Here is a 22,541-nt window from a genome sequence, read left to right on the forward strand (position 1 = left end):
AGGAGAAGGGGAGCAGGGTTGAGAGTGGGAGAGACATAGATGCAAGCAGACTGAGTGCCAAGGGAAAAAGATGAGAGTCACCTTTTTAAGAGCTCCTTTTCTCCTTCAAGAGCTCTTCTCTTATCTGTCAAGGTAGAAGAGGGCTCGGAAATTAGAGGGCCTGGCTTGGAGTCTTAGCTGCAGCGCTGACCAGCTCAGTCACGGCAGGAAGGAACTCTCAGCCTCTCCAAGTCTTAGTCTTCTTATCTATAAAATGGGCAGTATTGTAAGCCTGCCTCATTTGGCATTTGGGGAGATGATGTTTGGGAACCTGTCCAGCATGTGGGACAGCATCTCTAGTAGTTAGCTGCTGTCAATGGGTCTTATGTGGAGCTTTTTTTTTTTTTCTCTTTATAAACAAACGTGTCTCTTTGAGCATTATTCTTGGGCCCTAGAATGGATCAGAGTAGGAAGGCGACCTGCTTGGAGTCATTAAAGGGCCTTCTTATAGCCCATCCTGTTGCTGGGGCTGACCCGGTTTCAGATGGCGCTGGTTCCCAGAGACCTTATCTGGGCCACTGTGGTCAGTTTCACCCTTCAGGGGAACCATCCTTTACGTAACAGAATGTTCTACAGAGACATCTCTCCAACCCACGATGGTCGATGCCCTACTGGAATGTGCCGTTAAGATAATTCTCCTGGTGAATCCCTTTGTTAGGTTAATGAGCACTCCCTAATCTGTACGCCTTAAAAAAAAAGTCATCAAGTCTTTTCAGGGGCCAGATACGGTGCTCTGCAGTGCGGTGATCCTGATGATCCACGTAAGCACATCATGTTGTCGAATGCTCCGAACGGCACTAGGAGGCAGACCCCGTTTCGCAGGCGGAGACACTAAGGGAAGGGAAGTCACACGGCTGGTGTCAGAGCCCATCGCCCAGATTTGTACCTGGATCTGAAGACTCGGACTGAATTTCTGGCCCCAGTGCTAATGGGCTTTCTTTGTGTGTGTGTGTGTGTGTGTGTGTGTAAAATATAAACAAACTTCACAATGTAATATGAGCTGTCCAAGAAAATCCTCTGTAAAGTAAACACACAGATGTGACTTGGGACGAGAGGAGACATTTCTCTCCACGTGGTTCCCCCCGTTGGTGCATCTTGTCGACACACAGTTGGAAAGATCGCGGGATGAAATTGAAGTGGGGCAGAGCCTCCCTCCCCCTGAGCAACGCCAAGGTGGTGTGCCTCCTCCCTCTCCTTGAGTTCTCCTCTCTTTGGCTCACTCACCACTCATTTCCTATCCAGCACTCCGGTGTTGCTTGTCGTTAGCAGAAACCCCAGGAGCTGGTAAGCTTGGCAGAGCGCGACTGAGCCGTATTTATCTGTCTCTTCCTCACCCACCCCTTCTTGCGATTTCCTTACGTCAGATGGTTTGGGTACAGGTGTTCTGGATGAATGAACGAACAGCTAGGTGACCCCAGAGTGTCTGTCCCTAGATATCTGTAACAATCCCCGATTACAATTCATCTGCTAATATGTCCACGTAGAGCGGGCTTGATTATAATAGAGGAGGCTCTATTGACATCTTGGGCTGGATACGTCTTTGTCGTGGGGGGCTGTCCTGTGCATAGAAGGATGCTAGGCGGCCTCCTCTGCCTTTCCTCCTAAATGCCAGGAGTATGACAGCCCCAAGGGTCTCTAGATATCGCCAACTGTGCCCTGGGGTGCAAAATCACTGCCACTTAAGAACTACTGACCTAGAGGGGCGCCTGCGTGGCTCAGTTGGTTAGGCGTCCAACTTCTGCTCTGGTCATGATCTTGCAGTCTGTGGGTTCGAGCCCCGTGTCGGGCTCTGTGCTGACAGCCTGGAGCCTGCTCTGGATTCTGTGTCTCCCTTTCTCTCTGCACCACCCCCACCCCCCGTTCGCACTCTGTGCTTCTGTCTCTCTCAAAAACAGATAAAACATTGGGGAAAAAACCCACAGGTCTGCCAGACTTGCCTCAAGCCCTGGGAAGCCTCAGGATTCCAGAACCCGTCCTGTCCTCTTTGAACAAAATACAGTCATACTGAGAGATCCTATGATGGGACAGAGCCCGTGCTGGGTTTGGGAGGTGGTGTTTATGAGGGTAAATTAGACGTGCGCAAAGTGCCTCCTTTCGTTGGCTCACTCGGTAAACCTGTATTGGTCACCTACTGTGTGCCAACCCCTGTGCCAGAGGCTGAAGTTCCCTCTGTGAATGAGGAGCACCCCACCCCCACCCCAGTTCCCAAACTGCCTCACGGCCTGGCAAGGGAGACCCACCATCAACTCGAATTTGCACACAGCGTCTACATATTACTACCGAACATCAAAGGAAGAAGAGGTATGGACTGTTGGGCTGTCCTTCCTTCTTTCCTTCCTTCCTTCCTTCCTTCCTCCCTTCCTTCCTTCCCTCCTTCCTTCCCTCCTTCCTCCCTCCCTCCCTTCTTCCTTCCTTCCCCTTCCTTCCTTCCTTCCTTCCTTCCTTCCTTCCTTTCCCCTTCCCTCCTTCCTCCCTCCCTCTCTTCCTTCCTCCCTCCCTCACTCCCTTCTTCCTTCCTTCCTCCTTCCTCCTTCCTTCTTTCCTTCTTCCTTCCTTCCTTCCTTCCTTCCTTCCTTCCTTCCTCCCTTCCTTCCCTCCCCCAAGCTATACCAGCTTGAGTGCTTTTGCTTTTGACGGCTCACTGTCCTCATTTGCAAACCGGGAGAAAGAACACTGATAAAAGAAACGACTCAGCTCCAGGAGTTGTGGGGATTAAATGAGATGATAAATGTAAAGTGCTTACTACAGTGCCTGGTCCAAGGTAAGTGCCCAATTAACGACGGCTGCTATTCATGATCAGGGATGAAATATGTGGTAATAATACGAGCAGCACAAATTTCTTGAATCATTTTTGAAAGGCATGCGTGGAAGTGCCTTGTCTCCAAAAAGCGATCAATAAATATTTACATAATAGAATCATGCCCTTAAGAAAAATAAGAAGGAGGGATCCCTCAGAATAAAGGGGCAGAATGTGAGCTCTGTTACCTGGACAAGATTCCGTTCTAAGGCCGGTGGGCGTGTCTACGCTTCTTCCCCTTTCTCTCCCCTTCTACCCACCACTGTTAACCTGGGGCTCTGTTCCTCCCTCCCCTGCTGGGAAGCCCCCTTTACATCGGTGGTTCTCGGTCAGGGGTGATTTTGTCTCCCAAGGGACATACGGCAATATCTGGGGACATGTCAGCTGACCCAACCAAGTGCAGCGTGCTATGGGCATGGGACAGGTAGACCAGGGATGCTGGTAAACATCCTCCCATGCACAGGACCATTTCTTCCAACCCCAGAATTACCCCAAATCTCAGTAGTGTAAAAGCGGAGAAACCTTGCCTTACGTCCTATGGTTGGGAGAAAGCCCCCATTCCGGTGCCTGGGATTAAGGCCCTGAGACCCAAGCCCCTGCACTAGAGGCCCCTACTGTGGTGTGTGTGTGTGTGTGTGCACCCACACCCGGGCAGGCCCAGCCCGCTCCCTCCTGAGCCAATCGGTAGCCCCAGCTGGTCAGATCCCTGGGGTCCAGTAGCCACATGGGCTTCTCTGGAGGTCTCTCCTGGCAGGCTAGTGTTGTGGAAATGTCTTGGGGTCTCTTTGCCTCTCTCCTTCTCTCTGGGAAGCTTCAGGATTTTTGAGGCCTCATGAAACCAGATCCGAGAAGGTCTTCGTTCTTAAAGATGCCGTCGGGGCTCTCTCTGGAAGGAGGTGACCCAGCTGTTGCACACAGGTCTCTACGGACCATGTCCCTGTGGAATCTGCAGGTGGGGCGGGGCACGGGTGACCAGGTGGTCTGGCACCGGATCGGGAGCTCTTAGGGCATCAGAAGTTCTGTGGTCCGAAAGGTCTCCCAGCCAGCTCTGATTCAATGCGAGTCATTTCTACCTCTTGGGGGTCTTTTGGAAAGTAAACAGCAGCCACGACAGCTCAGCTGATGATGGCGTGTCCCGGGGACTCCGCGTCTTTGAGGCAGGTGCTACCATTCCACCCACTGCACAGATGAGGAAACTGAGGTGCGGAGAGGTTGGGCCACTTTTCCTGGATGTTACAACGTCTCACTTGCAAAGCCAGGATGGAATCTGGAGCTGTCTGATGCTACCTCAGCAAGACACTCTCCCAGCAGGGACGCTTTTGTCTGGTGGACCTCATGTTGCCAAACGCTGCCACTCTCTTGCTGTGTGAGCTTGAGGGAGTCCCTCTACCTCTCTGGGCACCGGTCTGTGAGGTGGACCCAGTGGGTCGGCTACCCCAGCCCTGCATGGACTTGACCGGGGTGTGTTTCTTTGAGCCGGCCATTCTCCACGGTGGATAGCAGCGGCCCTTTTCTGGTCTCTGATCCCCACGAAGTTCGAGAGGAGAGAGGACAAGGGAGCAGCGTGCCCCACCCCCTTCCTTGATGAGATGCGATGCTTTCCGTGTGAATTCTGATTGCCTAGGCCTCAAGTCCTTCCTTATATCATCACTACCACTTTATAGACATCTGAGGCCTGGAACAGATGGCTGTTTTGGTAACTGCCACGTGGTAGCAAAAAGGGTCAGGGTAGAAATCCAGAGTTCCAGAGGGCCTCCCGGGCCATGGGCATTATTCAGTCAACGGTTTGTGTCTCCCCTCCGCCAGCGATGTCTCGTCTCTGCCTCGTCGAAGGGTCAGACGCTTACTGTCGAGCCTCCTCCCCCATCAGGGCACTTTGTGAGGGGTTGGGGAGCAGGAAGATGAATCAGACCCAGTTCTGGCCCCAGGAGTTCAGTTGGAAAAGATTAAATATGAAACCAGTAAAAGATACGAAATGCCCCCCGGAAGGAAGGGTTTGCCGTGACCGAGCTCATCAGTGTAGATAAATAGAGTGCTGATTGTACGTGTTCCCTGGAGAAGTTTGGAAGTGGAGGAGAGGAGGGTTCCAGTTTCCGCTCCAGTGAAAAAGCTCCCCGCCCCTCCCTAGCTGTGAGGCTGTGGGCAAGTCCCTTTACCCTTCTGCAGTCCTCATGGCTTTTCTAATCTGAGCCCCTCAGGGTCCTCAGAGGCCAACTTTGGAGAGTGTAGACAGGGAAGATGAGCCCGTGTTGGGGACAAGACACCCTCTGCATCCGGAGGCCTGGTTCTGCCTTTGGATTTGCTGTGTGGCCTTGGGAGAGTCCCTGAACCTCTCTGTTGCATGTCTCAATCTTTGAATTGGGAATTATGCGTCCCCAGCCTTGGGGACGTTGGCCAGAGCTTCCTGGAACACAATGTCGGGGCTCTCCGAGATGCAATGATTAATATATGGCAGGCATTGGGGCGCCTGGGTGGCTCAGTCGGTTGAGCGTCCGACTTCGGCTGAGGTCACGATCTCACAGCTCGTGGGTTCGAGCCCCGCGTGGGCTCTGTGCTGACAGCTTGGAGCCTGGAGCCTGCTTCGGATTCTGGGTCTCTCTCTCTCTCTGCCCCTCCCCCGCTCATGCTCTGTTTCTCTCTCTCTCTCTCTCTTTGTCAAAAATAAAGAAACATTTAAAAAAAAATTAAATATATGGCAGGCATGGAGTTCTGTTCCCTCCTGAGAACAAAGTGACCATGAAGAGGGTTGGCCAACCAGAGGCCGTCTCTTCTCCAGGAATGGAGCCCAGTGGGGGAGTCATGGGAGGGCTTGGCGGAATGGGCCCATGGGAATTTAGCGCTGCTTTCCATACACCGTTCGCACCTGAGGCTTGGATGGAGGCGATGATACCCCACCACCAAAGAAGTAGATGTCCCTTGAGACTGAGCTTCCGCCTGGAGAGAGAAATCAGCAATGGGCCAATCGACAAACATCCGTTAAGAGACAAAGATCTGTGAGGCCTTGCGGGTGGCTTGCTGGGGACGATGCAAAGATCCTCAGGGATCTCGTAGTCTCTTCAAGGGTCTCGCAGCTCGAGGAGAAGGGCTCGGAGACCTGGCTCCTGGGCATCAGCTTCGTCTACTCAGCTGCCCACTGAACAGACTCCCTGCGGTGGGGGTGGCTACAGACCCCTCAGCGTGATCGGTACTAACCGGTCACCTTCTCCCTCCCTTACCTGCTGCCCCTTCCGGGTACCGCTGTCCTCCCAGCCGCCCAAGCCAGAAACCACACGGGCTCCTTCTCTCCTGCTCCCCGCAACCCCTCCCGAATCCCGCCCAGTCTCCCACCTGCCTGTGACCTGCCTGGACACAAGGCTCCCACCCCTCCTCTTCCAATTCATTCCCACGCCCCCCACCCCCACCCCAACCCCTGCCAGAGTGATTTTGCTGTAGAACAAAACGGACCAGGTGACTCCCATGCTTGAAAGCTTCCGGGTGCTTCCCCATTGCTGCCAGAACAAAATGCAGTGTCTTAGCTGGTTTCCAACCCCCTGTCTCCCTGCCCCCCCTCCAGCCACCCCCCCACCCCCCACTTACTCCCTCTCTTGCCTCCTCCCTCCCTACAGTCCAGCCATCCTGAGCTTTGACTGGATTCGCCAACACACTCTGTCCCTTTCTGAGCCTGTTTCTTTCATCTTAACTGTTTTTCCTCCCCGACTTCCCCCTGCTTCTCTTGCCTTTCAGGTCGGCTCTCAGACACGTGTCCTCCAGGAAACCTTCCTACTCCCCAGACCCCCTGTGGATTTCCCCACAGGGCTCTGAGCTCCTTGAGGGCTGGGGCTGGTCTCAGCATCCAGCCCCACTGCGTGGCTCCTAGTGGATGCTCAGTAAATAGCTGGGGAATGAATGCATGCCGAGCAGAGAGAGCCAGGGAGCAGGCATCATCAGGAGGTGGGGAATCTGAAGATTTTGGCGGTGGGGGGGGGTGGGTGGCGGATTTTTTTGGGTCTAGTTTTATTTAAATACAATTGGTGTGTAATGAGCTGCACATATTTAAAGCGTACGATCTGATGCGTTTGGACACATGCACGCACCTGTATTCACCGTCACCGCGATCAGGAGACTGAGCACGGCCATCGGCCTTTAAAGTGACCACACGTCCTTTTATGACGCTTCTTACCAAGCCGCCCCTCCCCGACTGCCCCCCCCCCCCCAACCACTGCTCTGCTTTCTGTCCCTACGGATGAGTTTGCGTTTTCTAAAATTGTATGCAGACAGAGCCATGCAGTATGTAGTGTTTTGTGTCTGGCTTCTTTCAGTGGGCCTACAGGGTCTCAGCTGAGTCTGAGCTGGGCTGGGAAGGACGGGGTCTGAGTCAGAGAGGAAGCAGAAGGCATTTTAGGGGAAGAGACTAGCGTGCACAAAAATCCAAAGGCGGAGAAATGCAAGGTAACGAGGTGAGGCTACGCCAAGCATCACTCGCTCGCTCACTCACTCACTCACTCATCGAACGTCTGTTGGGCTCCAGCCAGATGGTAGGCACTGTGCTGGGGACGGGGCTAGAATGGTGTGGGGGGTCTTCTGTCTGCTCCGGAGAGAGAGAATCCCAAGCAGGTCCCACGCCCAGCACAGAGCCCAGCACAACACGGGGCTCGATCCCATGACGGTGAGATCCACGATCTGAATCGAAATCAAGAATCAGATGCCTAACGGACTGAGCCGCCCAGGCGTCTCTCTCCCCCCTGGCTTCTGCTTGGGTTTGCCCAAAGGGGATCCCCAGAGGGAGGCCAGAGGGACGTTGGGCAGCTGTTCCCACAGGGGTCACAGCTCCTGCTGAGAGACGGTGTCTCCTGCCTGACAAGCCATCATTCCAGTTGCTTCTCTGGGTATGTTGACCAAAGCTGATGCTTGCTGCTTGAAAACTTTCTAAAAAGCACCAGAAGATGGCCTGGGTGGGGACGGGTTGTTTTCCAGAGTCCTTTCCCGTTGCCACCCTAGGAGTCTCCTTGGATGATCCTAGAGGCTCGCAGCTCCCCCGGGAGGATCACTGTACAACCTTCAAACCTGACTCACCCCAAGGTCTTTGCACAGAGGCCTCGGGCCTTCAGGCTTTCTGGGAACTGAGGTCTTAGTCCCATGTGCAGGAACAATTTCCACATGATCAGAAAGAGATTTTTGAATTTATACCCTGTCCTGTTCTTTTTTTTTAAGTTTATTTATTTATTTTGAGAGAGAGAGAGAGAGAGAGAGAAAGAGAGCAAGCTTGAGGGAGGGGCAGAGAGAGGAGAGAGAGACAATCCCAAGCAGGCTTTGCTCTGTCAGCGTAGAACCCAATGTGGGGCTCAAACTCACAGACCTTGAGATCATGACCTGACCTGAGCCGAAACCAAGAGTCAGACGCTTAACCCAGTGAACCGCCCAGGCGCCCCTACCCAACCCTCTTCTGATCAATATGCTTCTCTCAACAGCACATCCAGGACTTCGTGCTGAAAATTCCAAAATTGAAGGCACCCCCATTGGAAGTTCTGTCTCTTCCTGAAGCATGGGTCCGACCGTTTGGGCTGGCTCAGGTTTGTCACAAAATAGGTCCCCCAGGGCCTGTGAGCCCCCCCAAGTGGCCCTCACGAATGAGGACATACATTTGCTTTTCTCCACAAGCATCGTGAAGAGAGCTCTCTGCCTTTTTGGTGACTTCCACTCCTCAGTACCGACTCTCTTTCTAGACCTCAAAGACTTTTGTTTTTATTTGGGGGGCGGGGAGGTGGTGCAGGAGGAGGGAGCGTTCTCCTAAGTGACTGTCGCTTTGAATAGCGTGTCTTCTTAAATGCTCTTCTCTCTGATTATAGAAGGAATCCAAGTTCATGGTGGAACGTTTTGGAGAAGAAACCGATGTCAAAAGTAATAAATGGGAGATACGGGAGGTATCTACTCCAGAAGAGGGATCTACTTCGATTAAATCCTGGTCCTCTCTAAGCGGAAGTGAAACTACGAAATGGGGCTTGTTGAAGGGCCAGGAGAGGTGCAGCCTGAATGAAGTCCTGAAGCTTTTGAGGGGCCGTGGTTTGATGGAGGAATTAGGGCCGTTCGGAGGGGTTTGTGGGTCGAATAAGGGCCAATCGCTGGAAGCTATGGGGACGCAGGCTCAGCATCTCAAGAAGGTCAGTCTTGCCAACTGTTAGGGCTGTCGCAAAAGGGGATGAGCCTTCCCAACGCTGGGGGTGTGCAAGCAAAAGCTGATGGGATGCAGAGAGCACTCCAGCAGGGATCCATCTAGGTCTCTGACGCCCAGACACCTGCAAATCACCAAGGCACTTGTGGAAAACACAGACTCGTTCGTTCGTACATGCAGCTGATGTTTACTGAGCAACTACCATGTGCCAGGCCCCGGGCGAGGCAGCTAAGGCCCCCACAGTGGCAGGACACTGAAGTCTTGGCTGTCACGTGGCTCCCGTCCTAGTCAGGGAGACAGACGGGGAAACCTAAATAAGGGAGCTGTGTGTTGGGATCAGTGTGGCGAAGTTAACCAACTCGGGTGATGGAGAGGGATGGGGGCTAGGGACCTGCTTTAGATGAGGTGACATTTAAGCTAAAGATCCAGGGAGAGAGCGTTCCTGGGAGAAGAAAAGGGAGGTGCCCAGGCCCTGGGGTGGGGAGGGGGTGGCAGAAGAGAAGGGTGTGGGCCGGCCAGACGGCACTTGGCCCCGTGGGGACCTGGATATTCTCTCCCTGCACCAGAATCATCAGGAACCCTGGGAATGGTGGGGCCACAGAGGCCACTCTTCCAATCCATTTTCCTGGCGAGTCTGAGATGTAGCCAACTTTGAGAGTCTTCAGACTTCTGGCCCCCCATCCCCCCTTTGCTATTCCCTAGAGGGAGGACGGTTAAAATAGGAGGCGGGTCATTAAAATAATATTGAAGGCTCCTGGTGAGCTAGCGGGCACAGCCCCTTCTGGTCTGGAGTTCTAGAAACGCCTTCCTGAAGACCAGAGATGGGCACCGTGGTTCTCTTTGTGGAGGAGGGTCTGGACGAGGGGGTGGCAGGACCCCAGGCGCAAAACGAAAACGAGAGGCCCTTAACAATTCTTAAGAACTTTTGAGAATCTCAAGATGGCGACCGCAGGCCATTAAAGCAAGTGGGAGGCCCCCGTGGGACTTCACGAAACCCATCCTGGAGAGAAGAGAGAGGTGGGGGAAAAAAAGAAAAGAAGGGGAAAGGAGAGGGAGGGAGGAGCAGAGAGTAAGAGGGAGGAGAAGGGAGGGCCCCTGGGACTGGGAATCCCACAGTGACCTCAGCTGAGTACTGAGTGCTCAGTCCTTTGTGCTGCCAGGCCCCCCGGGCAAGCCCTTTCCGCCTACGCCGACAAATCCTCCCTCCAGGCCCTGGGGGCGGGCGCTATTATGGCTCCCACTCAGCAGATGAGGGAACTGGGGCCCAGAGAGGGGAGGTCATCGACCCAACGTCACAGAGCTGGGAGGGCAGCCCTGGAATCTGAACTCTCAGCTGCGAGTCTATTCCGAAAGCCCCCAAAGCCGGACGTTTCTGCCACAGGAAAGGGTGTGGGGGCCACAGTCCTGGGTTGGAGCCCCAGTATTAACCGTATCCCCGGGACACCTCGGGTAGAAGTGTTCTCTCGCCTGGACCAAGGCCGTGGCCCTCACACTGGTCTCCCCGCTGCTGTCCCTGCCTCTACCATTCTCTACCCGGTGGTGGGTTTTTTCCTTCTTTTTCTTTACCGCGACGAAATAAATCCAACGTAAAACTTGCCGTCTTAACCATTTTTCATCAGGGGCATTCACCGTGCTGTGCCACCATCACCATGGTCTGTTTGCAAACGTCCTCACCCCCGACTCGCCCCCTTAAGGACTAAGTCCTGCTCCCCCCGTCCCAGTTCCTGATCACCCCCGATCTGCTCTCTGTCTCTCTGGGGTTGACTGTTCTAGGTGTTTCACGGTAAGCGGGGCCGCGCAGCATTTGTCCTTCCGTGCCTGGCTTCTTCCGCTCAGCGTCACGTTTTCGAGGTGGCAGATATCAGGGCTTTGCTCCTTTTTCTGGCCGCAGAGTATCCCGTTGTACGGATCGGCCACATCCGTTTAAGCGTCTGTGGGTGGACTTTTAGGTGGTGTCTGCTTCCTGCCTGCTGTGAATAGTGCTGCAGTGAACGTTTACCATCCAGTGTCTGAACGAACGAACGAACGAATGAATGAAATGAAAGCGTTTCTCCTCCCTGAGCCTCCGCCTTCTCATCCGTGGGGTGGGGGCAGTAATCGCTGAGCAGGGGGAGGGATTTGGAGCCAGCCCCCCAGAGAGGTTGCGGCGGCCCCCCGTGTGGGAGGGGCCGTGTCGGGACATCCGTGGAGGGGCCCTGCGGCTGGAGGTGCGGGGCATGATGAATGGATCGCGGAATAGGTCCTAGGACGAGACAGAAAGGACGGGCATGACACTATTTAGCTGAGGAATGACCTCCTGACTCTCTTCAAATAAATGCAGGCTTGTTCTAGAGATGGGGAGGCCGCTCCTGCAGTGGTCGCTGCCCCTGAGCTTGTTGGTGTAAGAGGACTGAACAGACTGGCAGTGTGTGTGTGTGTGTGTGTGTGTGCACGCGTGTGCACGTGTGAGAATCTGTGTGCGTGGGAGTGTGCATGTGGGCATCTGGGTGAGCCTTCGTATGTGTGCGAACGCCTGTCTATATTTGTGGGCGTCTGATCGCGTCTGTCTTTATGTGTTTCTGTCTTTGTGTGTCTGTGTGTCTGAATGCGTCCTTCTCTATGCCTGTCTGTCTGTGCGTGTCTGTGTGTGTGTGTGTGTGTGTGTGAATGTGAGAAGTGCCTGGATGCATAAAAGGAGCTTGTCTGGGGCGTCTGGGGGGCTCAGTCGGTTGAGCGTCCGACTTCGGCTCAGGTCACGATCTCGCAGTTCGTGAGGTTGAGCCCCGAGTCCGGCCCTCTGCTGTCAGCACAGAGCCTGCTTCAGATCCTCTGTCCTCCCCCGTCTCTGCCCCTGCCCCGCTCACGCTCTCTCGCACACCCAAACCCGAACCCTTGGTTGGCAGAAAGCTCTCAGCACCCCTTGGATTGCGACCAGCAGGCAAACGGGGCATTAACCACACCGGCAGTGACCGGCCACGGTCCGGGCATCTCCGCTAGTCCTGTGGATGTTGTAAAATCTCGTGTCCGCTCCTATGAAGCGGATGCTACCATCATTCACACTTTGCTTACAGGGGGGCCAAGGCACAGAGAGGGGAGGACACTTGCCCAGCGTCACACAGCCAGCTGGTGGCAAGATGAGGCAGTCGGTAGAACCCAGGAGGCTGGACTCTAGAATTCACGTTCTTTCTTATTCACACTCAAGATCTTTATTGATCGACGGTAAGAGCTACCATTTGGGAGAATTATTATTATTTTTGCCCCCCCAAATTTCCAAATAGATCTTGGTTTGGAAGGACAGTTAAAAAAATAACCTTGAACCGGCCTCTAAAGTAACACGCGACTGCCCCAGGGGCTGCATGGGTGCCCACTGCCCACAGACAGAAGATCCCCCCTTCTGCGGGCACCTGTGGGGCTGGAGCATTCAGGGAAAGGCCCCCCACTCACTACAGTCCAGGCAGCAGCCCTGACAGGAGACCCCAGGCGGGAGCACCAGGTGGGAGGAGTCAAGGTGGCCTTTGTAGAAGGAGGGCCAGTCCTGAGCAGGTGCTTAGGCCGGGTGGGTTTAATCAGGTGGAGGCAGAAGGGAATTTCAACTCACAAGACTGCCTCGCAGAGCCGTCTGAGGACCCAGTTACCTGGGTTACTGGTTAAAGCTGCAGATTCCTGGGCCCACCTCAGGCCTCCCAAAACAATCTCTGAAGGCGGCAGCAGGAATCTGTATTATAACAAAGGCTCCAGGGGGTTCTCACACTCCCTGGTATTTCGGAACCACAGATATTTGGGGTGCCGAGAAAACCCGGGGGAGGTTACGTAGTGCCAGATCACAGGCGGCCTTAATGTTGTGCTACATTTAGACTTTGTCCTGAGATCCATAGGGAGCCATCGAAGGTGTTTGAGCAAGGGAGGGACGGGGCTTATTTCTCTGGCGGAGCAGGGGAGGCTGGTTGGAAGGAGGGAAGACAGGAGGCAGGGAGAAGTGATATAGGACCAGGGTGCAACTGTTCATGGGAGAAACAGTAGGGCCTGAACTTGCACAGAGAAGAATAGAGAAGGGGCAGAGAGTCAGTGTGCAGGGCATCTGTGGCATTGGAGAAATTGCCAAAGGTCTTGCCTTATGTGAGGTCAGGGACGGGGGAAGAAATGTCTTCAACTTCCACCACATACATTGAATTTCAGCAAACCAGAGAGGGCTTCCCGGAGGAGGTGATGCTCCCCCACCCCAGACCTCAGTGAGGGGCCAACCCAGAGAGAAAAGAAAAGGGGTTTAAGGAGAAATGGTCCGGTGTTCAAAGCCACTCCCTCCCGAGGCGCCTCCTGCCTCCAAGGCATTGGGAACTTCTCCACCGAGTTTCAGAGACCCCTCCCGGGTGTGTGTCTTCCGTCAAGCCGCGGAGAAAGTTGATTAGTGTGGGCGTCAGCCAGGACTGGCGTTTCTAATTAACACGCAGGCAGGGAGAATGCCTCTTCTTCCAGAGTCTGTATTCAGCTGATTGAATATCAGGGCTCGGGCTAAACTATGAATCGTGTGTCAAAAATAAAGCCTGCGCGCTCCACTTGTTAAAGGAGCAGCGTCCCATTTCCAGCCCTCTGCCTCCCCATCAGCTTGCCTGCTGCTTTGAGCCGGGTGCGGGGCGGGGGTGGGGGGGGGGGTGGGGGGGGGGTGGGGGGGGGTGGGGGGGTGGGGGGGGTGGGGGTGGGGCTGGGAAGGGCGGGGGGGAGCACTGGGGGCTCCAGGCAGGGATGAGGAAGGCCAGGCGCTCGGGGTGTCGGGGCCACCAGGCTCGGAGTGGGAAACCCCGGAGGAAGGTGGAGAAGAGCCCCAGGTGGGCTTTCGGGGGGCTACGGGGTTCAGGAGGAGAAGGAAAGGAAACGGGCCATAAAAAGAGAAAGGCGGCTTGCTGTGGCTGGGGAGAGAGAGAGGGGCGAGCAAACACAGGTTCATTAATCTGTAGTTCGTCTGCCTTTTCTGTTAGGAGGATGAACTTGATGAGTTAATTAAGTCGCAGTCTGTAAAACCAGTTTATTTGCATAGCAAACTCCTGGGCCAGTGTGCTGTGAGTTGAGTGTGTACGAGCAGACAATTCGGGGGAAATTACAGCCTCATTAATATGCTAATCTGGTTGCAGGCCTGGAACGGAGTTTTGGGTTGGTGGTGCTCCGGGGTGGTGGGTGTTTGGTTGCTTAGCAACCTTTTTCTCCAGGTAACCCTTCTCTGGCTTGCCCTTGATATCCCCCAAAGGATTGCAATGTGGAAGAGGAGGTAAGCGGGGGAAAGCATTCTGTTGTCACAGAACAGTGAGCAAAATAAAAGGGAAACACACACACACATCCACACACACATCCACATTATGCCGGGTGTCTTTACAAACAGGCTTGGGGAGGGGGTAGGGGACACCACTGTGCAAATGCAGTGTGTGGTCTGTGGAAATAGACACAGGGGTAACACCCGCCCACCCACACCCACCCACCCACCCCCACACCCACACACACACCCACACACACACACATGCTCATGCAAGCCAGCCAGAAAGCAAACCAGAGCTATGCATGGCCACATGGTGGCCATAAAAATATTTGATGTGAAAAAGTAAGAAACGGGGTAAGATGTGCAAAACGGTATCGCTTACGTAAATGAAGAAAAATACTACAGCCCCTCCACGGTTGAATGGATTCGTAGACTATGGCACATTCACGCAGAGGAACACTACTCAGCAATAAAAAGGAATGCGCTCCTGATTCAGGCCACAGTACAGATGACTCTCCAAAGCATCCTGTTAGGTAGGAGCCAGACCCGAAAGGCGACATGTCGTGGGGCTCCGTTGACATGAAAGTCAAGAACAAGTAAAACTAATCTCTAAGGGCAGAAGGCTGGGGCTAGGGGAGGTAGAGTTACTCCAAGGAGGCACGAGGGAACTTTCTCTAGGGTGATGGCAATGTGCTCGTCTTGATGGAAGAGTTACATGAATGTATACATTCATCGAAATTTACCAAATTCGATACTTAAAATGGGTGCGTGACTTTAGCTTCAATAAGGTTTATTTAAAACAGCATTTTATTGTAAATAAGAAAATATAAAACAAAAATAATACTTAAAAATTATTTTAACAGATTTTATTTTTAAGTGATCTCTACACCCCGTGTAGGTCTCGAACTCACAGCCCCAAGATCAAGAGTCACATGCTCCACTGACTGAGCCAGCCAGGCACCCAACACTTAAGATTTTTTTTAGGGACGCCTGGGTGGCTCAGTCGGTTAAGCATCTGACCTCAGCTCAGGTCATCATCTCACGGTTTGTGAGTTCGAGCCCTGCGTCAGGGTCTGTGCTGGCAGCTCAGAGCCTGGAGCTCCCTTCGGATTCTGTGTCTCCCTCTCACTCTGTCCCTCCCTGCTTACACCGTGTCTCTCTGTCTCTCAAAAAGAAATAGGCATTAAAAAATGTTTTTAAAAGATTTTTTTAGTGGCTGTATATGTATATATGCCTCTATGTCTCTATCTGTGTGTGTGTGTATGTATGTATGTGTGTGTGTATGCGCGTACGTATGTATGTATGTGTCTTCTGCTCGTTGGACATAGATAAGCGTAGGCGCCCACGGTGGGGAGGAAAAGGAAATTGTGAATGGGGGATTGTGATAGATTGGATCATTGCTCCCAATTCCCCACTCCGTCATGTTATAAAATTATACTTCTCCACCTTTGCTGTGTCTTCAGTGTGGTGGGGTGAACTTCCCTGCCCCTTGACTTTGAACTTGGCCATGTGACTTGACCAATGGAATGTTAAAGGATGTGATACCAGCACAGGCTTTAAATGTGCATATGGGGTTGACCCTCTCCTCTTGCACTTTCATGATCTGCCTTGATAAGTTCATGCCCTGGGCAGCTACTGGTCTCCATGGAGCACAGTCATGCCCTTCACGGAGCCTGGAGCCAACCTGACCCAGGAGGGCTCGGCCTGGATCAGCCAAACCACAGCCAACCTGCAGACCCACGTGTGTGAAAAAAAAATTGTAAATTTGTTGTCGGAAGCCTCTGGGATTCTGAGTTTTTGTTTGTGTTTTTTGGGTTTTTTTGTTACGCGGCATTATTGCAGCAGTAGCTGGCTAACACAGGGACAAAGGGAAACATAATAATAAAAAGCAAAAGGGGAGGCTTGCCTGAATAAACGGTGATAATGTACCCTGTGCATTGAGAAGAGTCAACTTGATTTCAGCCCTTGAGGTTAAAAACAAACCAACCCACCCATTCACAGGGCATCGCCTTCCCTTCTTGGCAGAGTGACCAGCCCCAGATTCTGTCTTTCCTCAGCCCAAACTGGGGAAGTCTGACCTTCCTGCTTACATCCTCGGGTACCTAATCTTATTGTCTCTGGTGCCAGGGGAGGAATTAATTTGCCTACATCTGCCTCATCTCCCACCAGGCCCTACACAGCTCCTCAAATCTACATTCCTTCAACCCTCAGGGCCTTTGCCCAGGCTCTTCCCCTCCTGCTTGATATGCCGTTTCGATCAAGACTCAGATCAAATAGGCGCACCCAGGAAATGTTTCTTACGGTGACTCTCCCCATGTGCTACACACTATGTTCAGTGCTTCATGTACATCACCTCCATTTATCTTGTTCCCACTTTACAGATGGGAAACTGAGGCCAGAGAGGTGAAACAATTTGCCCTTGGTCACACATCTAGGAGCCCATGGAAATCTATGAATCTGCCCTCCCTCCAAGTCGAGGTCCAAAATTAAAGAAGTTTTCTTCTAGATGGCTTCTAGGATTTTCTTTTCTGTTGGGTGTTTCTGCCCTACCAAGATGGCAGCAGGAGTCAGGGAGACCGTTCGGTGATGGAAACCTTAATGCGCTTGAACCTGAGAACATCACCTTGGGGAAGGGCTTTGTCCCTTAAGAAATTATAAATATTTCATTTTCCCCTCTTCCCTCCTGCCTTGTCAGTCCCGAGATGGAGTTATCGACGGGAACCCGGGTGATGGACAGATTGGCGGGGTTCTGTATTGATGAGTTAATAGATTGTTGGCTTTTTTTTTCATTCTCTGAAAAAAAGAAGTCTTGACAGCTATTTTCACTGTTGTGGGGGTGGGTGGGGGCTGCTGCAGAAGGTGATGGAAAGCGAGGCCTGGGTCGGGCGGGTCGGGGGTGGGGGCGCCCATCAGACAGTCATGTCAGCTCGACCTTCAGCGTTTATCCTGAATCCCATCAGCTCCCGCCCTCTGCATTGCTGCCCCGGGCCGGACACCCCATCATGTGTTGGCCGTCCACTGTTGCAGTCCCCTGCCTGGGCTCCTTCCTTCTGCACCCAGCAGCCAGAGCTGTCCCAGAGCGCAAGCTAGGTCCTGTCATTCCCCTGCCCCAAACCCTCCGATCACCCCCGTCGTAGCCAAATCCCTAAGTCCTAACTGTGGGCCCCGGTTCCCTCTGTGCCCTCCATCACTCTGTTCCTGCCGCAGCCTCCTTGCTGTTCCTCAGACTCCCCGAGCACGGTCCCATCTTGGCGTGTCTGCACCTGCTGGTCCCTGCCCGGCTCACTCTTCCTGCAGCCGCCTACCTTCAGGTAAAGGTGACCTACACAGCCCTTCCTTGACTGCTCTGCCCAGACCTCCCTGTTTTCCGTCCAGTCTTTACTTTTCTCCATGGCACTTAGCACTTCTTGACTGTTATTCATACAGCTATTTATTTCTTTGTGGTCCCTTTCTGTCCATAGAATGGAAGCTCCATGAGGGCAGAGACTTTGAAAGACATGTTCGCGGCTGTATTGTTATTAGCTGGGCAGGCGTCAATAAATTACAGCCCACGGACAAAGCCAGCTTGCAGTCTGCTTTTGTAAATAAAGTTTTGTTGGAACACGGCCATGCCCATTCATCTCTGACTGTCAACGGCTGCTTTCGCCCAACAGCTGCAGAGTTCAACAGAGACAGGGGGGTGCAAAGTCAAAAGTGTTTACTACCTGGCCCTTTGCAGAAACACGTTGCCATCTCCTGACCTGGGACACCGCCTGACGCACAGCGAGTGTTCAAAATTTATCTGTGGAATGAATGAATGGATACGAGACCCAACTTTTTTAAGAATCAGACTCTGACAGCAGACTCTTAAGTCACTGGGCATTATCGCCATGTATAATCCTTGCCCTGGAGGAAACAGATCCCCTGTATACTCTTCCTAAAGGACTCCCATGTCCCGCAGAACTCTCTCGGTTGCAAGTGACAGGAGATCCAACTTGATCGACTTGATCCAGAAAAGGTAATTTGTTAGCTTATTCACTGAAAAGTTGAAGGTAGACTCCTTCAGGCACAGTTGGATCTGGGGGCTCATCCTCCTAGGTTCTAGGCCAGAGAAAGGGAGGGTCTCTGCTTTTCCTGGGAGCATGATCTTGGATAGGCAGATTCCCTTTCAGAGCCTCAGTTTTCTCATCTGTAAAATGGAGGGACTAACGGTCCCTCCCTCATAAGGTGAAATGAGTCGATCCAAGTCAGGTAGGCTGAAGAGAAAATTGTTCCTGGATCCTAATCCCTGGAGCCTGTAAATATGTTCATTTACATGGCCACCGGGACCTTGCAGATGGGATTAAGGATCTTGAGATGGAGAAATTATCCTGGATTATCTAGGTGAGCCCAGTGTAACCCTAAGGGTCTTTATAAGAGGGAGGTTGGAGGATCACAATCAGAGAAGGAGACGTGAGAAAAGAAGAGAGAGAGAGACAGGAGGGAAAGCGGTTGGCTTTCTACGAGGAGGAGGAGGCTGTAAGCCAAGGAAAGCAGGTGGCCTTGAGAAGCTAGAGAAGGTAAAGAACAGATTCTGCCCTAAAACCTCCAGACTAAATGCCACCCAGCCAACACCTTGATTTCGCCCAGGGAGACCCATGACATATTTCTGACCTACGGAATGAGAAGACAGTCATTTTTTGTGTGTTGTTTTAAACCACAATCTGTTTACAGAGGCCCTAGGAAACTCACATGCCAGGTAAAGCCCTTATTGTGCCTGGCACGTAGTAAGCGCTTGGTCAGCGTGAGCTGCTATAATTAACTGGTTGAATATTACAATTCTTCCCGCTTTCACCATTTGGGGTCCTCGTGGATCAGCCCAGCTATTTTAGACAAAGCCCCCAGGGTAATTCACAGTCCCTGAAACTGTGTGATGTCCGTGGCAGGTGCTAGGCTTGGGGTTGGCTTCCAAGAGGCTTATCGAGGACCCACAGCTGACCCAGATCTGCCCGGGGTCTGAAAGCTACCTCCTGCCTCCCCAGCCAGCGAGCCCTCCTTCCACCAAGCTCTGGTATCTCCGTGCCCTTCCCCGCTGTCCCCTGGAATCCCCTCCCCACTAAGCTATTTTTAAGCCACGCCCCTTCTGGCTCCCTATTGATTTTCAACCTGGTACACCCTGAAAGCGCTTTGTGGCCGGGGCCCAATAAACTCATCAGGTCTTTTGTAACCATCTGTCCCTTTGCTCATTGAGGTCAGCAGCAGGATCCCAGGCTGGTGAACGAATGATCTCTGGCTCCTTCAAGCAAAACCTTTCAGTGTTTCTATTTGCTGATGGTGGAATGTTCTCTCACATCCGTGTGTGGGGGGGGGGGGGGCGACTGTCCTTCCCCAGCTACTGCTGAAGGCTGGGGGTCTGCTGGCAGGGGCTGCCTGAACGGGATGCGGTTTCTATATATGTTTATTTATTTCGCGCTTTTGCTCATGTGATGTTTCCTTTGTGCCAAAAGCACTGTTTTCAGCGATATCCACGTATTAACAATTTTCACGGCAACCTTGTGAGATTGGTGTGATTATGCTCTCCGTTTTTCAGACGGGGGAAGGGAGGCACAGAGAGATTAGGTAACTCGCCCAAGGTCACACAGCGGGTCAGGGTTGGAGCTGGCATTTGAACCCAGGCAGGTTGTGTGTTTAACTATTACCTTCCGTGCCTTGAATTCCATAGTAATACGGATTCTCCTGCCGTCTCCTTCTCTCTCCTTATGTCTACCCTGCCTGGTACTTTCTGCATTTCCATAATCCCCCCAGTCTGGGCCCAGCTGCCCAGAATGTCCCTGATGCTCTCCAGCCTCCTCCCTATTCCCGTCACCGGCCTTTTACAACCTGCCACCAATGAGCCGGTTTTGCCAATGACCCCAGGAAGCAGGTGCTGTGATCATCGTTTCCTGGCCACAGAGGAGGAAACCGAGGTTCAGAGAGGCCACCGTTTACCCAAGGTCATCCAGCTGGGAAGCGACCAAGGCAGGACTTGAAGGCGGGCTCTTTATATTTCCAGGCTCTGAAGCCTGGACCTGCTTGGGGGCAGGGGGAAGTTTGCCAAGGACCCTCTATCTCAGGATTTTCCCTTCTCAGGAAAGGGTTCAATGGAGCCCAATCACTGGGATTTTCTATTCCTTTGTCTGACAGCTTCTTTCGCATGGTGCAGCCTCACAAGACTGTGCACGCTATGAGGGCAGGGGTTACACCTCCCCGGCGCCTGGCGCGGTGCCCGGCATTCAGCAGATGTCACAAACACTGGGACGAATGACAGAACGTGAACCAAGGGCCACCGCCCAACCCCAGCCAGTACCTCAGCCTTCCTAGGACCGGAAGGTGAACTGATTTGTCACGAGTCCCGAACCTGTAGCTGAGCTGTTCACACTTCGGCGTGTGAGGGACCCCTGCCCAGCTGCTGGCCCTGCAGTGGGGAAATTATTAAAAACCCCATTACGAATTGGATTTTAATCTCTGTAAATGATCCTGCCACTATAGTGTCGCAAGAAGCAAGACCCCCCCCCCTTCCTTCTTTCTTCCGTCCTTCCGGATACAGAGCCTTTCTGGTTTTCCCAACTCCCCCCAAGTTAGGGGGTGGGGATTGATGCTTAAGGGGATCAGCCAGTTCTGGCAGAGCGCCTTCCCCCCTGCCCACCCACCCATCTAGTCAGAGGGAGGAGCCTGGGGCAGGGCTGGAGGCTCCAATGGAGGGAGACAGAGTTGCCTTGTGGCATCACAACGGAGCTTCTAAGTCGGGGTTTCTTAGGCTCCACGCCAGGGCTCTGGAAAGGCACAACTCAGGTGCAGTGTCCCAGTGGGGTGCTGTGTGTAGATCTCTCAAGATCTCTACGGTAGTTCTGCGCACAGAAGCCAAACGGTGGCAGAGGGGGAAACCGAGGCAGCGGGTAATTCTGTATCTTTGCAGAGAGTAAGGAACATTTGGGGACGTCAAGAGAAGCGGCACCAACTCCCCCTTCTGGATCCCTTTTGCCCAAGCTCCTCTCCCCGAAACCCTCGCCCCTGAAGGTGAGATGCCTTCCCTTGCTCTGCCTGCTAAGGATGGGTAGGGGGTCTGCAGGGCTGCGGTGGGCTGGGGGCAACAGCAGAATGGGTCCTTGGACAGTGGGGACTTTGCACAGGAGAGAAGGCAAGACCTTGGCAGTGAACTCAGGAGGTGTGATCTCAGCTCTCCCCTCTGACCGGCTGGTGAGCTCAGGTTTTTCTCCCACTGGGCCTCAGTTTCCCTGTTTGCAAACAGGGAGGCTGAATAGGTGTCCTGGGAGGTAGAGGGAGGAGAGTTGCAGGTCAGCGCCCCCCTCCTGTCTCTGCGGCTGGCGGGCTCTCCCTCCAAGGACAAAGCAGAACTACCTTTTTATATTTCCTGAGGTGCTGGGGGCCCAGGAGCCCCAGGGAGGGCCCCACCCCCCACCTGGAGCTGGCATGGGGTCTTCCCAAACCACAGAAAGGAGGAACATCCCTCCTTCACCAGGGACCACCTCGATTTGCATCCCAAAGCCCAGCCCTCCCTGGACGGAGCTGGGCAGGGGTGAAGGGGTTAATAGACCCAACTGGCCCCCTTTCCCCAGAGCCCCTGCCCCCCCCTCCAGGTGGGGGTCCCCTGACAAGCCGAATGAGTTAGGAGGGCTCCATCTGGTCTCCAGTGGGCCTTGCCTGCAGGACTTAGAGTGACTGACAGGTCACAACAGGCCTGGCTGAGGGACACAGCGTGGAAGGAGGCAGGCTGTGGGTGGGGGCTGGGCATGGGGACGGCCTTCTTGAGCAGGGTCCAGGCTGGGTTCCAGCAGGGGCAGAGATCTCCAGAAGCAGACTTTTAGAATTGAGTCTTGGGACATGTTTCTTGAGGGCTTTTGCTCATTCACTCAACAAACGCATAGCGAGCACCTACTACGCGCCAGGTGCCGCGGGAGGCGCTGGGACCGCATCGGGGACAACAGAGATGAAAACCGATCCTGGTGGTAGTTGCTGAGTGATCTTTCTCAGTGCCGCGTCATATTTCATGGTATGACTACGCCCTGTTTGATTTACCTGTTCTACTGTTGATGGGTATTGGCAGAGTTTCCAGTGATGGGCTGTTCGCCCATCCTGGGCCATGTTGTCCTCCTGACCCCCACCGCCACCTTTCCCGAACACAGGGATGGGCCAACCTGCCAGTGGACGGTTATCCGTTGGCCAGAGCGCAAGAATGGCGCCCCTTCGGGCTGGGTGGTCTTCTCCATTTTGCCCACGTCTCCCCCTTCCCCTGTGGCTTCCCAATCTCCAGCATGGCCCACGTGCCTTACCTGCATGGCATCCGAGTGTGCAAGGGGGCTCTGATCCCTGGCCGG

The sequence above is a fragment of the Panthera leo genome, chromosome D3, assembly GCF_018350215.1.
Source record: "Panthera leo isolate Ple1 chromosome D3, P.leo_Ple1_pat1.1, whole genome shotgun sequence".
NCBI lineage: Eukaryota > Metazoa > Chordata > Mammalia > Carnivora > Felidae > Panthera > Panthera leo.